At 47.6% G+C, this 15,122-nt stretch overlaps 1 protein-coding gene across 3 annotated transcripts in view; it reads left to right on the plus strand.

Annotated features, from left to right (window-relative positions):
* STON1 (stonin 1) overlaps window positions 1-15,122 on the plus strand; it is a 48,807-nt gene that overhangs the window by 5,967 nt on the left and 27,718 nt on the right. The window contains exon 1 of one of the 3 annotated variants that reach the window (XM_077915325.1): window positions 4,515-4,596. The exons of the other annotated variants lie outside the window; for them this stretch is intronic. The gene's annotated coding sequence lies outside the window, so the exon portion shown is untranslated. Of the gene's footprint in view, window positions 1-4,514; window positions 4,597-15,122 lie in introns of those variants that run through there. 3 annotated transcript variants of the gene reach the window in all.

Here is a 15,122-nt window from a genome sequence, read left to right on the forward strand (position 1 = left end):
CTTATTTTGGGATTTTGATCTTGTATCTAGCATCCCAGCTGACTTCTTTTATTAGTTCTAAGAAGACTCTTAGATATAGATATATTTGAGTTTTCAAGGTAGACAACCACAAAACAATACAAATTTGTCTTTTCCTTTCAATTTCTTATGACTCCTTATGATCTTTTTCTTATTGCATTGGGTAGACCTTCTAGTACAATGTTCAATAGTAGTAACATTGATAGCTGACCAACCAGCATCCTAACTCACATTCATGTGAAAGAAAAGGCTTTGTGGAGAGGTTCCTGTTCTTTTTGGTTATCGAGATGATATTCTTCCTCTCCTGGACATGTAGATTTACTTGTGTCTCTCACAGTGCAGACAGATTTCTACTGAAGGGTTGATTCTTTATGTGTGGCTGGCAGCATCTCCGGGAATGTTGTTTGATATCAGCAGAGCCTATTAAAAGGAAATATTAAGGAAATATCTATATAAGCATATCTTCCCCATACCCTCCCAACAAAGCCTATTCATTTAAGGAAACAAATCAGCAAACATTTTTGGACTTATCTGGTCCCCACATCAGCCCTATGTGATAATGGAGAAGAAATAGACTTTGGAGTCAGGCAGATCTGGGTTTGAGTTTAAGCTTTGCCACTAACTAGCTGCATGGCTATCTTAGTGTGTTTGGGCTGCTTTAACCAAGTTCTATAGGCAAGGTGACTTATAAACAACAAAAGTCAATTTCCCACGATTCTGAAGATTAGCAGTCCAAGGTGAAGGGGCCAGCATGGTTCTGGTGAACCATGGGGTGCAGACAGCTATCTTCTTACTATGTCCTCACATGGTAGGAGGGGTGAGGGAGCCTTTATTTTTAAGGCACTGAATCCATTCAAGAAAATTCCACCTTCATGACCCAGTTACCTCTCAAAGGCTCCATCTTCAGATACCATCACCTTGGTGGCCAGGATTTCAACATATGAATTTTGTGGGGGACATAAACTTTCAGACCAACAGCAGTAGCCTCAGGCAAGTTCCTTAACATATCTGAGGCTAAGTTTCCTTCTCTACAAAACAGTGATAACAGGACTTGCCTTAAAAAGTTATTCTGGGGCAGCCCTGGTGGCTCAGCGGTTTAGTGCCGCCTTCCGCTCAGGGTGTGATCCTGGAGACCCTGGATGGAGTCCCGTGTCGGGCTCCCTGCATGGGGCCTGCCTCTCCCTCTGCCTGTTTTTCTCTCTCTTTCCCTCCTTCTCTCTCTGTGTCTCTAATAAATAAAAAATCTTTAAAAAAAAAAAGTTATTCTGAAGGGGCACCTGAGTCACTTAGTGGTTGAGTGTCTGCCTTTGGCTCAGGTTGTGATCCCGGTGTCCAGGGATTGAGTTCCCCATTGGGCTCCCTGCAGGGAGCCTGCCTTTCCCTCTTTTCTCTATGTCTCTAACTCTCTCTCTATGTCTCTCCTGAATAAATAAATAAAATCTCAAAAAAAAAAAAAAGTTCTGAAGATTCAACGAGAAAACAGGAAATAATGGGGACCAAGAGGTTGACATATATTGAAGCTCACAGGTGGTGGTCTCCTGTCACGTCCCCTCCCTTGCTCTGTTTCAAATCAAGATTGTTCTTCAGACTAATCAGAAAGACATCTTGGGAGAGACCATGGGTATACCTCCTAATAACTTCTGTTTTCTTGGTAATCAATGCAGATTTCTCATGGATGAATGTCTTTAATACTTTGAATCACCATTTTGATTTTGCTTCTGTAGCAACAGCTCTTAGGTGCCCTCCCAAGCCTGTTGATAGATCTTACTGTTGAATAACCATGTTGTTACTTAAGAACCTTGCCCCTCTTAACCACAGTATCTCTCTTTACTTTATTGGTGTTCCTGTCCTTCTGAAGATAAAAACTCTTCATTTCCTTATTGAAGATAACATTTTAAATGCAAAGACCCCACGAGTATAAAAGAAGTGAATAACAAACTTCTGAGAACTAGGTTTTCCCTGGAGGGATAGGGTCATTGGAGATGGGGAATTGACGAAGAAGAGGCAGCCATAGTGGAGCAGAAGAGCAGAAGAACCGAAGGTATCCCTTGACAGTTTCACGAGACCAAAATCTGCCTATTTTACAACATCATTTCTCTGGGCCCAGTGGAGTCTGTACTTGGCCCAGAAGTTTTTTTGCAAACATCTTATCAGAAAGAATGATGATAGCTATGACTGTTCTTACGTACATGAAAAGAGCATCATGAAAACAAAACATAATTGGAGTTATGGGGGATGTGCCTCCATATAAATGTCTGGAGCACAAATGTAACTTTTCCATTGCAGAGCTAAGCCAAGAGTTTGATGGAAGCAACATTGAGAATCTAATTTAAAACACCCATGGCAAAAAAAGAAAAAGAAAAAAAAAACACCCATGGCCCAGAAATTCAGGCAAGACTGTCACACCGGCCTCTGTTCATCCCTTGGGAAGTGTTCTTCGCTAGCTCACGGTAACTAGTACTCAGGGCCAATCTGGATGCTACAAACCTTACTTTTGTTGGCCTCAGTTTAGCATTAATACCACCATAATGGGGATCCCTGGGTGGCGCAGCGGTTTGGCGCCTGCCTTTGGCCCAGGGCGCGATCCTGGAGATCCAGGATTGAATCCCACGTCGGGCTCCCGGTGCATGGAGCCTGCTTCTCCCTCTGCCTCTGTGTCTCTGCCTCTCTCTCTCTCTCTCTCTCTCTCTCTCTGTGACTATCATTAAAAAAAAAAAAAAAAAAAAACACCTTAATGTTTGACTCTCACGTCTTTATTTTATTTTAAAGATTTTATTTATTTATTCATGAGAGACACAGAGAGAGAGAGGCAGAGACACAGGCAGAGGGAGAAGCAGGCTCCCTGCTGGGAGCCCAACGTGGGACTCGATCCCAGGACTCCAGGATCATGCCTTGGGCCCAAGGTAGGCACTGAGCCACCCGGGGATCCCCGACTCTCACGTCTCTACAACTGAGAACCTCCCCTAGTGCAGCTCCAGGCCTGTTGCTTGTTTGTAGCTTGAAGCAGAACCTCATAAATTTTGTGAAAATCCCTGTGGAGGCTGCCAGTCATGGCTTCAGTGGAAGGTGCCTGGTTGGGGTCAGTGTAAGTACCATAGTGGCTACTTACCAGGTGCCCCTGATTTTCAGAAAATTACCTGAAGGGTAAAAAAAGTGATCAGGCATTCCTGGGAACTGGGTGATAATGTCAGAATCTTCCAGTTCCAGGGAGGTTCAGACTTGCCTGGGTGAGCTTTTTTCCCCCATAAAGGAAGAACTGGTTATTTCAGGCTTTCGATCTCATCCTTCTTATCATTCTTTGACTATGAACTCCCGGTGGGAATGGCATCCTGGCACACGTGATGCGGGTTACCCAGCTTTCAGCAGCCCTGTGCTTGTCAGGATCTGCCTGCTTCCCACCCACACAGTCCCCTCTCCTCCAGATGTTCTACTGAACTGCTCACACGTGCCCGTCCACAGGCGCAATGGGCGTTAGCCAGCCGCTGGCGGGCACCGCGCTGTCAACACCAGCCCTTGTGGCCTGCCTCCTGCCCGTCCCCCGGAGGGGGCGCCTTCCCGGATTCCCAGGAGAGCACTGCATGGGCAGGCCCGACGGCTCTGGTTCTCTGCCTCCAGAGACAGGAGACATTGGAATCGCACCACCTGAGACAGGTGCTGGCTCCTTTATGGGTGTCCTAGTTTGTGAGCTCTTTGCCTTCCATTCTTGGGAAAACAGTTTTTTATTGTTGTGTTTTTTAAACAACTTCCCTCTTAGAACTTTTCTGTTCGTCTTGTTTTTGACTTGTTGACTTGCTTGGACTTGACTTCTCTGTACTTCTGAGCCCCTGATCTTACCGTGTTTAGCATTTCTCCACTCACACCCCTTTGATGTATATGTCGGTCATGCATGCAGCCACCACTTACTGAGCAGCTGCTCTGTTTGAAGCCCCTGCACATCGCGACTGGTCGTGCCGCAACAGCTGACATCACGTTCCTGTTGCCACCAGGTCACAGTGGAGATGACGATGATGATGTAGTTCTGCAAAGCTCTGGGAACTTGCCCCCGGGCCATGAGAGATGTACATGAGCACATCTCTTCTCGCCTTTTGTATTTCAGAATTTAAAACCAGTGTGTGGGGACTCCTGGGTGGCTCAGTGGTTTAACACCTGCCTTCGGCCCAGGGCGTGATCCTAGGGTCCTGGGATCGAGTCCCACATCGGGCTCCCTGCATGGAGCCTGTTTCTCTCTCTGCCTGTGTCTCTGCTCCTCTCTCTGTCTCTCATGAATAAATAAGTAAAATCTTAAAATAGCAACAACAACCAAGTGTGTGCAGGCAGGAGCTATGAGGTTCAACCCTGGTTTCTTTCTTGCATTCCGACTCTCGCCTCCTATCTGGTTCCCTGCCTCCAGTATCACCACCTTCCAGTCCATCCTTCAGTGTCATAGCTTTTCTAAAATTCTGATCTAATCCTGTTTCCTTTCTCTAAATTCATTCATCACATCCTATGGCCTTTAGGATAAAACGAAACTCCTTGGCATGATACAGAAGGACTTCTGCACCTGACTTCTCTATCTGCCTCTTTGACAGCAGCACTAAGGTAAGTCCTGGCACCAGCTGGGCCCATCTTCTTGCAGAATCAGTTTCTCCTCTGCTCCCCTGTCTGTGCGCACACACTCACCTCTCCAGTCTGCTCCACCTAATCAATTCATATCAACTTCAGGATTCAACTTAGAAGCCTGCTCTTTCTGAGGCCTTTTCCAACTATCAGGACTGGTGGCTTCATCCGTCCACTGTGTGGACATACGCACCCATTACGTGCGCTTACTACCATCGCTCTCCCCGATCTTAACTAAGCATCTGGCTCTGGGTCCCCACAGTACCTTGCATTAACACAACATTTGGGAATTGTCTGTGCTAGACAGAGAGTGCGCTGGGGTAAAGGACTGTGTTAAGGATGCTCAGCCATCATTGTTGAGTGAATGTATATATGCATGAAAGAATGAATTAAATCCCTACACACCCAATCCCAATGGGAAGCTTACTTCAAATCTCACTGAGAATATTTACAAAGCACATAGTAGGTGCTTAGTGAATGTCTGTTGAGTCAAAGAAAGAATGAATGCACATATCCACAAACTACAAAAAATTTCCCCCAAAATGTACTGAGAGCCACAAGATAACTTCACTTCCTCTTGACTGCAGTAGAAAGAATGTGGGACTAAACAATCAAAGATTAGAGTTCCTCTTCCTGGCTGTGTTACCTGAGTGAATCCTTTTGCCCTTTGAACCTCTGTTTCCCCATCTGTCAAATGAGGTGTTAGAAAATATATTTAATGCCTACCGAACATTCTAGATTCAATCTTTTTTAAAAGGCCGAAAGTCAAACGACCAGCTGCTTTCTGTGAAGTGGCATGAATTCAGGAATCTTATTTTTTGGTCTCATTGTGGAATATTGTTTATGACAAGCCCTTAGCAGTGGGCAGAGCAGAACCAGGACCATCTGGGACCAGAGTTTGCCCAAAGGGGTAGGAGGAGGCCAAGACCTAGTTGGAAAGCAAACACAGGTAGGGGTTATGGCCAGGATGAGATGCTCTGAGCAAGGCAGGGGCAGTAGTCAGCATCCCACAGCAGTCTGAGGTCAAAGCTGGCTAGAGGTCACCAGGCATGAAGCAATGAAGAGGGTTTGAGAGCATGCTTTCAGGGGTGTGCTGAAGATGCATCCCCTTCCTGGGCAAGTCTGTGGGGAGACCCAGTGCAGGTCATCGACATGAGCTGTCTCCAGTTGTCCAAAGAGCAGGTAGGTGAATAAGTGTTTAGACGTAGCCTGTGTCCCTGCAGAGCATAGTTGGAAGCCAGGAGGAAGTTAATTTGGGGTTAATAGGAGGGAGAAGAGTTTAATCCTGTCCAAATGAGATGAACTGGCTTATAAAGTGATACAGTCTCCATAACTGAAAGAGTTCATGCAGCAGCTGGATAATTCCTCAGCAGAGATGTTGTGTTAGAGATTCCTCACTTGTGAAGGTTGGACCAGATGATGTTCCAAGTATTTTTCTGATTCTCAGAGAGCCTTTTCTTCTTATGTCCTCCCCAAGTCTTGTTTGGGGATACACTCTCAGATTTCATTGCCCATCCTTCTGTGATGTGGTCTCAGCACACCCTACTGTCCTGGTGACCGGGCTTTGGGAATTCTTTACTCAGTCTTTGAATGTCCCCCTTAAAGTGGAGCACTGTGGATTGGACATCATGTGCCAGGATGTGGCCTGGCTGGTGCCTTTCTGAGGACATTATACAATTTTTGTAGGAAGTGGCCTATTAATACCTCATATCTCTCCTCACTCTGAGCTGAGCTGTGAAAGCAAGCAGCAGTGAGCCGTGGCTTCTGGTAGCTCTCATGCTGCCCCAGGTGATAGATGGACTTTGTTTCTTTCTATCCACTTTTCTCTGCTGAGTTGAATTTCACATGTCTCTGTGGTGGGTCTTCTAATCCAGACACTGACTCTTAGGTTTGGGGCATCTCTTCTGTACTAGGAACTTCCATGGCATTCCGTCTGGGCCTCCTCAAGTGCCTCACATTTCACCCCAAATGTCTTCTTGCTCTATTATTTGTTCCATGTTTCTTTCCCATCTCTTCTCTCTCAACCCTCCATGCCCGCTGAATACAGCATTTCAATTTGTGCAGTGTTTTTCTTTGCAAATTCTTTGCCTTCTTGGCATCCTGGTGAATAGGAATGCGGGTGGCCTGTCAGTTCCATTGTGCATCTGAAGAAAAATGTCCAGTGAGGTTAAGTAATGTGCTTAATTTTACTGGCAGGGCCAAAGAGGCCGGAACCTGGTTTCCTGACTTCCGGCCCAGCCCGTGGCCTGGAGCTCATGCTGCATTTGCTCATGGCACTAGAGTTGCAGAGAGCATCAAGCTTTGCTCTGTGTGTGGTCATTGTACCAAAAGAGTTTACTCGGGGAACAGTCCCAGTCCTCTAGAGACTCAGTCGGAGATCACACTGAAGTATACAGAGTAAAGAGCAAAAGAATTTACAGAGTGCTTCATATTTTTTGAAGAAACTTCTGAGTCCTTCAATTTATTTATTTATTTATTTATTTATTTATTTATTTATTTATTTATTTATTTATAGATTTTATTTATTTGTTCATGAGAGACAGAGAGAGAGAGGCAGGGACACAGGCAGAGGGAGAAGCAGGCTCTATGCAGGGAGCCTGATGCAGGACGCCATCCCGGCGGTCCAGGATCAGGCCCTGGGCTGAAGGTGGTGCTAAACTGCTGAGCCACCCGGGCTGCCCCTGAGTCCTTCACCTTCCTTATATGATGCTCCCCAAAGCCCTTTGAGATGGAAGAGCTCATGCGAGCCTCATTTTGCAGGGGAGGGTCTTGGGTGGAGTCTAGGCCTGAGGTGGGTGGAGGAGGCCCTGGGCAGACACTGGCTCCTGGTCCACAAATTTTCCATGTGGCTGTGCTCCATGAAAACTAGGGAAAGGAAATGAGTTGTTTCCCTCTGTTGTGAAAGGCAGTGGAGACCTAGAGTGCAGCCCTAGGGTTCTGGGTTTGGAGGTTGGCCCAAGGAACAGCCTCATGCCATGATTGGAGATGGGAGCTGGGCCAGGTGGCTAGGGTAGGGGCAGTGGGGCAGACTCTGACCCTGGAAATCTGGCTAGCTCCAGCAGGCTGGAATATAGGCCAGATGGGAAGGAAGCATGCAAGCGTGGAGAGTTGGTTGTTGAGATGTGGGTGAGGTGGGCTCCGGTTCCTGCGGAGATGGCCTTCTAAGATCTGGTACATACGCCAGTGGGGATTCTGCGGTGTGGAGAGGAAGTGCTCTCACCAAATGTGAGTCTTGTTACAATCTTGGGGTTATTGGCCATTTATCCAGCGGGTACCAGTAAGTACCTACTGAACATAAGAAAATCTCTAACATATTTATAGTTTAGTTTTTCTTTTTTAAATTTTTAAAAAATTTTATTTATTCATGAGAGACAGAGAGAGAGAGAGAGGCAGAGACACAGGCAGAGGAAGAAACAGGCTCCATGCAGGGAGCCTGACGTGGGACTCGATCCCGGGTCTCCAGGATCACGCTGTGGGCTGAAGGCGGTGCTAAACCACTGAGCCACCCAGGCGTCCCTAGTTTAGTTTTTCTTATGAGGACTTCCTATACATGAGTGTATATTTGTCTATCTCTATATATCTGTATCTATTCTCGTTAATGTGCATAACCAAACCGTGGAAGTACAAAGTATTTGCCTTCATTTATCATTATGAAACTGTGACCCAAAGAGGGTAATTAGTTTACTTAAAGCCCCACAATTACTTAGAAGCTAAGCCAAGTTCAAAATTCATGTTTCTTGAACTCTTTTATTGGTGCTTATAACTACTTTCCACATGCTAAGCAGTTTCTAACCTTCAAGGTGTATGCTTTGAAGAGAAATAGAGAAAAACACCTTTGTAATTGATACTCCGGTTTTTGCTTTATTTTTAAAGGCTGGTAAACCTAAATGCAGAGTTGAAACATAATGAGAGCCCTTTTTGTATAAATCCCAAACGGGCATTTGGATGGTTGTTATTCGCTCTTTAAGTCAACCAGAAACAAATCCTCTTAGAGTCGGGATTCACATCTGTGCTCTGCTGCGTCCTGACCTGTGTCGGGTGCCCTAGTTTCGTGGCCCAGCGGAGCAGTCCAGCATCAAGAGAATGGTGGGTTTCCTTGGCAAAGTGGTTATGGGTGAGAGGACAGGGGTCATGGTGCAACCAGCCTGGCTCCTGTAGTGAAGGAAGGTGGCTGTCCTAAAGCTTCCAGGGCTCAAATCTGTGACTCAGCTCATCCTCCCAGTGCCCACAGCCTGTGCTAGGGCCAAGGCCTGAGCCCCTCCAGCCCCTCCTGCTCCTGTAATGGGCACACGAGGCTCTACTGCCCTGAGCCCTGGGAACTGAGTGCGACGAGCCCAGCAGGGCTGATCCCTGAGATACCTTGTCCTGTTGGCTCAGCCCGATACCCTTCCCAAGGTCCCGCCAGGGGCCTGGGTCAGCGTGGTGCTTCAGTGGAGGTCCTGCACTTCGCAGGAAGCTTGGGCCTGGCTGTGGATTTTTTTCCTGTTGCTGCTACCTCTCCCTTCCCTTTCAGCCAGAAGCAGCTGTTCTGCACTTTCTTTGGGACCGTTCTTGCCCTACAGGGAGCCTGTAAGAAACTCTGGCATGGCCCAGAACCTGGCTTCAGTTTCAGGGACATTTTTCACTCACTCACCAAATGTTTATTGCGCCTCTCAGCCTGTGCCAGGGCAGGGCACCCAGGCTTGAATAGGATCCTGCCAGTCCCTCTCCGGGGGTTGTGCCAGCCTAGAACAGAAACCCCAGCAGACACCCAGCCTGCTGTGATGGGTGCTCCTGGGAACTCCAGCCTGGATTCCTGGCCAGTCACCTACTCTGGGGGTGAGTGCCCTGGTGCTCTGTGTTTCTGCCAGTCTTCCCATCTCTCGACGTCTGCCTTAGGAGCCTTGCTCTGCTGTGCCAGGGCTGCATTGCCCACTGCTCCACATATTTATTGCTGTAGAACAACCACTCCAAAACTCATCCATTGATGAGAGAGTGGATAAACAGACTGTGGTATACATTTACAATGGAGCATTCTTTAGCCTTAAAAAGAAAGGCAATTCTGGCATATATTTCAACATGGATGCACCTTGAACACATTATGCTAAGTGACATAAACCAGTCACAAAAGGACAAATAATGCATGCTTCCCCTTATACAAGGGCCTTAGAGTCATCAGATTCAGAGACAGAAAGTAGAGTGGTAGCTGCTAGGGGTCGGGACAGGCGTGCAGAGTTAGGGTGTAATGGGTACAGAGTTTTGGTTTGGGAACATTAAAAGTTCTGGAGATGGATGGTAGTGATGGTTGCCCAACAACGTGATCGTACTGAATACCCCAGAACTGTGCTCTTTAGAGTGGTTAAAAGGGTAGCTTTTATGTTAATGTATATTGTACCACACAAAAAACGTAGAGGGTTAAAATCACAACTTAATATCATCTCTCCTGGTTCTTTGGGTTGACTGGGCTCAGCTGGATGGTTCTTGCTTGGGGTTTCTTTCTTCTTTTTTTCTTTCTTTTTTTTTTTTTAAGCATTTTGGAAAACTTTTATTTAACATGTTCTGAATGGATCTGGCTGGTCTTTTCCATTAAAGAAAAAAAAAAATTCCCCCAAAGAGGCCACAGTCTGGGCACAGCACACCCTAGCCCAGGCCACACAGGAAGTTGGATCTGGGCTCCCAGCAACAAAAACCAGGCCTCTGACCCCTCGTTGTCGTCGGGTGGTTGAGGCTCCCGGCTCTCAGTCACAGCCAGAGATGTCACAGGGAACCGTACCACATCTTCCCTGCCTGTGGTGCCCCCTTCCCTGGAGAGGTGAGCTGGGGTGATGGCACCAAGGCTGTCTGGACTGAAGGTGAGCGAGGGGAGGACTGGGTGGGACAATCCAACTTTCCGTCATGGTTTCAAATTCCTTGTAGGCTCCTCTCCTGAGGTCGCAGAGGCAGGTAGTAAACAGATTTGGGGGGCTTCCTGCAGCTGGACCGGCAGGGCTCGTCCCCCCATGCCCTCCCCCCCACTCAGCACATGCTCTGGGTGTGTGCTGTTGGCTTGCCCACCACTTGCATCCTTCTTGCTTGGGGTTTCTCATGCAATTGTAGTCAGATGGCAACTGAGGCTGGAATCAGTGAAAGCTCAAGTGTCCAGATGTTCATGATGGCATCTCAGTATGGTTCCCCTGCATGGCCTGGGCTTCTTATGTGGTGGCTCAGGGTGCCACAAAACAGCAAAGGCAGCTTCTGTGTCACTTCAGGCCTGTGGCCAGAATTGTCAGTGTTACTTCAACCACCCTGTGGTAGTCTGAGCAATGACAGGCCCACCAAGATTCAAGGGAAGGGGAAATAGAGCTTCCCCGCTCTATTGCATTTCAGAAGAGCATTAGATGGGAGATATCGTTGTGGCCATCTTTAGAGAATTTCTATCCTGAAGCATGGTTGCAGGAATCCTGAAGACTTTGGATAGGAAGGGGTCTTCAGGGAGGCACATACTTCTCTGCACACCTCTTTTTTTTTTTTTTTTTCCACACCTCTTTTTTTAAGGACAGTTCATCTTCATAGATTGTTAGATTTCGGATCTTCATAAACTATTAGGACTTTGGGAAACGACTTGCTAGCAATGACTTGTTTTAACTTACAGAGCCAGAATAAAGCAGAACTGGAACAGCACTTCCCGAGCACTGACCTCCTGTCTTCCGGGCTGGGCAAATAGCTGTAGGGAACTCACCCAGAGGGACATTTCTTGCTGGGAGCAGTAGTCAGGGTCTGGTGGAGAGATGGGTTGGCAAGAGAGGCCCTGGGGGTGTCCAGTGGAGGCCTGCCCATATCTTAGAGCTGGGTGAGCCCCTTATGCTGGGCTGACCTTTCAGCATCTTGTAGGCCTCACTGGGCAGTGATATGCAGAGGCACCTGGGTGCTCTGTGAGGACACTGGGAGCTACTCATTTCAATGGAGACTCAGAGTTGAGACAAAGGAGGCCAGTCTACTATTGGCTCAAGCACCCAGGCTGATATGTAGAGATAATGAGGTTGTTTTTTTTTTTTTTTTTTAATTTTTTATTTAAGTAATCTCTACACCCAACATAGGGCTTGAACTCATGACTCTGACTGAGCCAGCCAGGGACTCCATGATCTGTTAAGTTTAAATCTAATGTCTGTCACTGAGAATATCAGTGGACAAATCTATTCATTCACACCTACTTACATGTTTCTAATCAGACTTTGCTGTAAGTGCAAAATTCTTTGTTAAAGCTTTTAGTGGCCTCTGAAATGCAATAAAGTTCACAAATATTTTGTACACGCTCCCTGCAGACAGAGAGACACAAATATTATTTTTGCATGTGATGTCTGCATTTGAGACTAAGAGCCCAAGTAAATGTTGATCTTCTGTACTTGGTTTATAAACAGGACTTTCATAAGTGATTCTTAAAGTCTTAGAATTGCTTGGGTTGTTACTTATGTGTACACATGTACACATAAGTAATTCCGGGAGAATTCCCGGGAGTGGCTAGGCTTAAGCAAACGTGCTTTGGTTCTCTGTAAGTCAGTGGTTCCTGCCTGTGTATTCACAGTGATTTGGACATTTCCAGGTGAGCTTGGTGGTCAGCAACAGCCCAGGATGGGTCATGGATAAACCAAAATGCATTTGATCTGAGGCTCTCACACAGCCCGGATCACGGGCTGATGTCATCTCTGGCTTGTGGCCCAGTTTGGACAGCCAGAGGGGAGACCTGCCATAGTAACAATCAGCCTGTGCATAACTGGGTTTCTTGTCCATTGAGTGGGGAGGACTCTATCTTATGCTGGTGTCAATTGGCACGTGAGCCAAATGCATAGGAACCTGGGCAGAGGGTATGGTCACTGCCATATCATCTGCTGCCTCATGTCTCTGCCCCAGCAGATGTCCCCTCCCCAGGGAGCCTCCCTGCCCCTGAGCAAGGGCTGTCCCCTCCCAAAGTCCCAGTGTGCTTTTAAGCTCAGGAGGGTGAGCACATTTTGTCTTTCCTACCAGTTTATAAGCACCTTAGGAGCAGGAATCTAGTGACAAGGTTCTCTGTAAGTCAGTGGTTCTAGCCTGTCTATTCGCCCTTTATGCCCTCTATTTATGCACCTGCCATCTTACAGGTGTGACTTGACTTAGTGTCACTAGAAGCCTGTCTCAGTGTGTTCTGGCTGCCATGACAAGAAAACATGGTTTCTGGGGCTTAGCAACAGAAATGTGTTTCTCAGAGTTCTGGAGGCTGGAAATCCAAGATCAAGGTGTTGGCAAGTTTGGTTTCTTCTGAGGCCTCTCTCCTTGGCTGTATCCTTATGTGGCCTTTCTCTGTGTGTCTGCCTGTCTGGTGTCTCAGTGTCCTGTCTTGCAGCGGTCAGACTGGCTCAGGGCCTACCCTAACGGCCTCATTTTCACAGAATCCACTCTCTAGAGGCCCTACGTCTAACTGCAGTCACATTCTGCAGTACTGTGCATTAGGCAGAATTTGGGGGAGGGCTCAGGTCGGCCCAGAGCAAACACTAAAAGTTAGGTATCATTATCCTTTAAAAAAAAAAAGATTTTATTTATTTATTCATGAGAGATACACAGAGGGAGGCAGAGACACAGGCAGAAGGAGAAGCAGGCTCCCCTCAGGGAGCCCAATGCAGGACTCAATCCCAGGACCCCAGGATCACGACCTGAGTGGAAGCCAGAGGCTCAACCACTGAGCCACCCAGGCGTCCCTCATTATCCTCTTTTTCACACCAGAGGAAACTGAAGCTCGGGAATTAACATAACCTGCCCCTTGTCGCACAACTGGTCAGTGGCTGGGCCATGATTCACATGCAATCTCTCTAACCTTTCTTTCCCCTTCTTTCTAACCCTTCTTTCTAACCCTTCTTTCCCCACCACACAGATCAGGTCTTACTGGTTTCTGTTGCCTGCCTGATGTTTCACCCAGGGCCCAGCACTTAGGAAACCCTGCAACTGTTTGCTGAGTGAATGCACGGAGGTGGGGTGGGGTACGTGAATTTTTACCAGAACACGAGGCAGAAGGACCCCAGAGCCCAGAATCTAAGGATCAAGGTCCTGGGTCCTCCCAGCAGCTGATGGTCCTTACCTTGTCAGATCATTCCAGTCTGAAGGCAGCATGATTAATGTGTGGGAGGGACTCCCATTCTAAAAAGCCTTAAATATCCTTTCTGGGCCATTTACCTACAACTTCTTCTGAAAACACTAAAAGTAATTACATGGTAATTAAGATAAATTGCTTGACCAATTTTCATAGCAGAGTGGTTGATATTGGCTCCCCCCCAGCCCCCAAATATTTAAGTCCAGAGAGAGATCTTTAAACTTCCAGGGCTTTTCTGGTTATCCTTAGGCGGGGAGGGGGGCGCCTGGGCCTGCAGAGAAGATGGGAAGGAGGAGATTTGCATGTTTATGATGTGTGATCTGACCCAGGCCCCCTACTGCATACTCTATCCCACATCTTTTTCATGGTTTCCTTTGAGAATTCAGAATCCAAATCTGAGAGCCACTATCCAGTAACCACAGGGCCCTGCACCCCCGCCCAGCCCTGCGGGCCCCTGAGGAGAGAATTGCCCTTTCTCATTTCCTACTCTTGAGCTCCTTGCTCTTCCCACTGGAGAGCCCACGGGAATATAAATACCAGAAGGCAGCCCTGAAAGCAGGCCTTGTTTGCTGGCCCTCCCCCGCACTAAGGCTCGCAGGTCTGCCTTCTTCCCCTGGCCGGGGGCAGGCTGGATTTTTTGGAGAGTGGGAAGCCCTGGGGCCCTTTAGTGCTCCTGAGACCAGAATGTAGATAGGGTTCAAAGAGGGGGGTGATTAGTAGGGCTGCCAGGAACCCGTCCACCTGGGAGCTGCAGAAAGCCAGGAGGTGGGGACGGAGGTGGCCAAGATGAGGACGGCTGTGCCCAGCCTCTGCCTTGTAGGCTCCAACATCGAGATTCCCTTTGCTTCTGATTTTCTCTCCAAATACTGTCTTGTGTTTCTAGCCCCTTGCTAGATATTTCCACTGGGGTGTACCTCAGACCTGACTTCTTCATGTTTCTCCTGTAGCTCTACTTTTCTAAATGGAGAACCACCGGGAAGAGTCATGTGGAGCCTTGGGTGTGGGTGATGAGTGTGGCCCCAGGTTTTCACCTTACAGAGGCCAGCCCCATGTAGAGAAGGACTGCGTCATTTTTGAGCAGTCTTTTCCCCCATTGCTTTGGACATCTCCAGGTGCCATGCCCACTTGCATCAGTAGTGCTTTTTATTTCACAGCTGAGTTCAGTCCACGCTGGCCTTGCTCCCTACTCTTTTCTTGCCAGAGAATGGGAGAGCATTCGGGGCTGGACAGGGATCCCGGGGTCCTCACTGGTGTCCCCTGCAGGCCTGGCACAGCCTGCTCTTGGCCTGGGGCTGCTGGCAACGATCAGCGTTGACTCAAGAACCCCTCCGTTGTGAGCACTGGGCTACCATTTTTTGAGGGCCTGTGAAGTAGCATTTTACTTACTAATTTAGCATTCATTAAGTAGGTGTTATTCATTTTCACTTTATAG

Source organism: Canis aureus, chromosome 11 (assembly GCF_053574225.1).
Source record: "Canis aureus isolate CA01 chromosome 11, VMU_Caureus_v.1.0, whole genome shotgun sequence".
Lineage (NCBI taxonomy): Eukaryota > Metazoa > Chordata > Mammalia > Carnivora > Canidae > Canis > Canis aureus.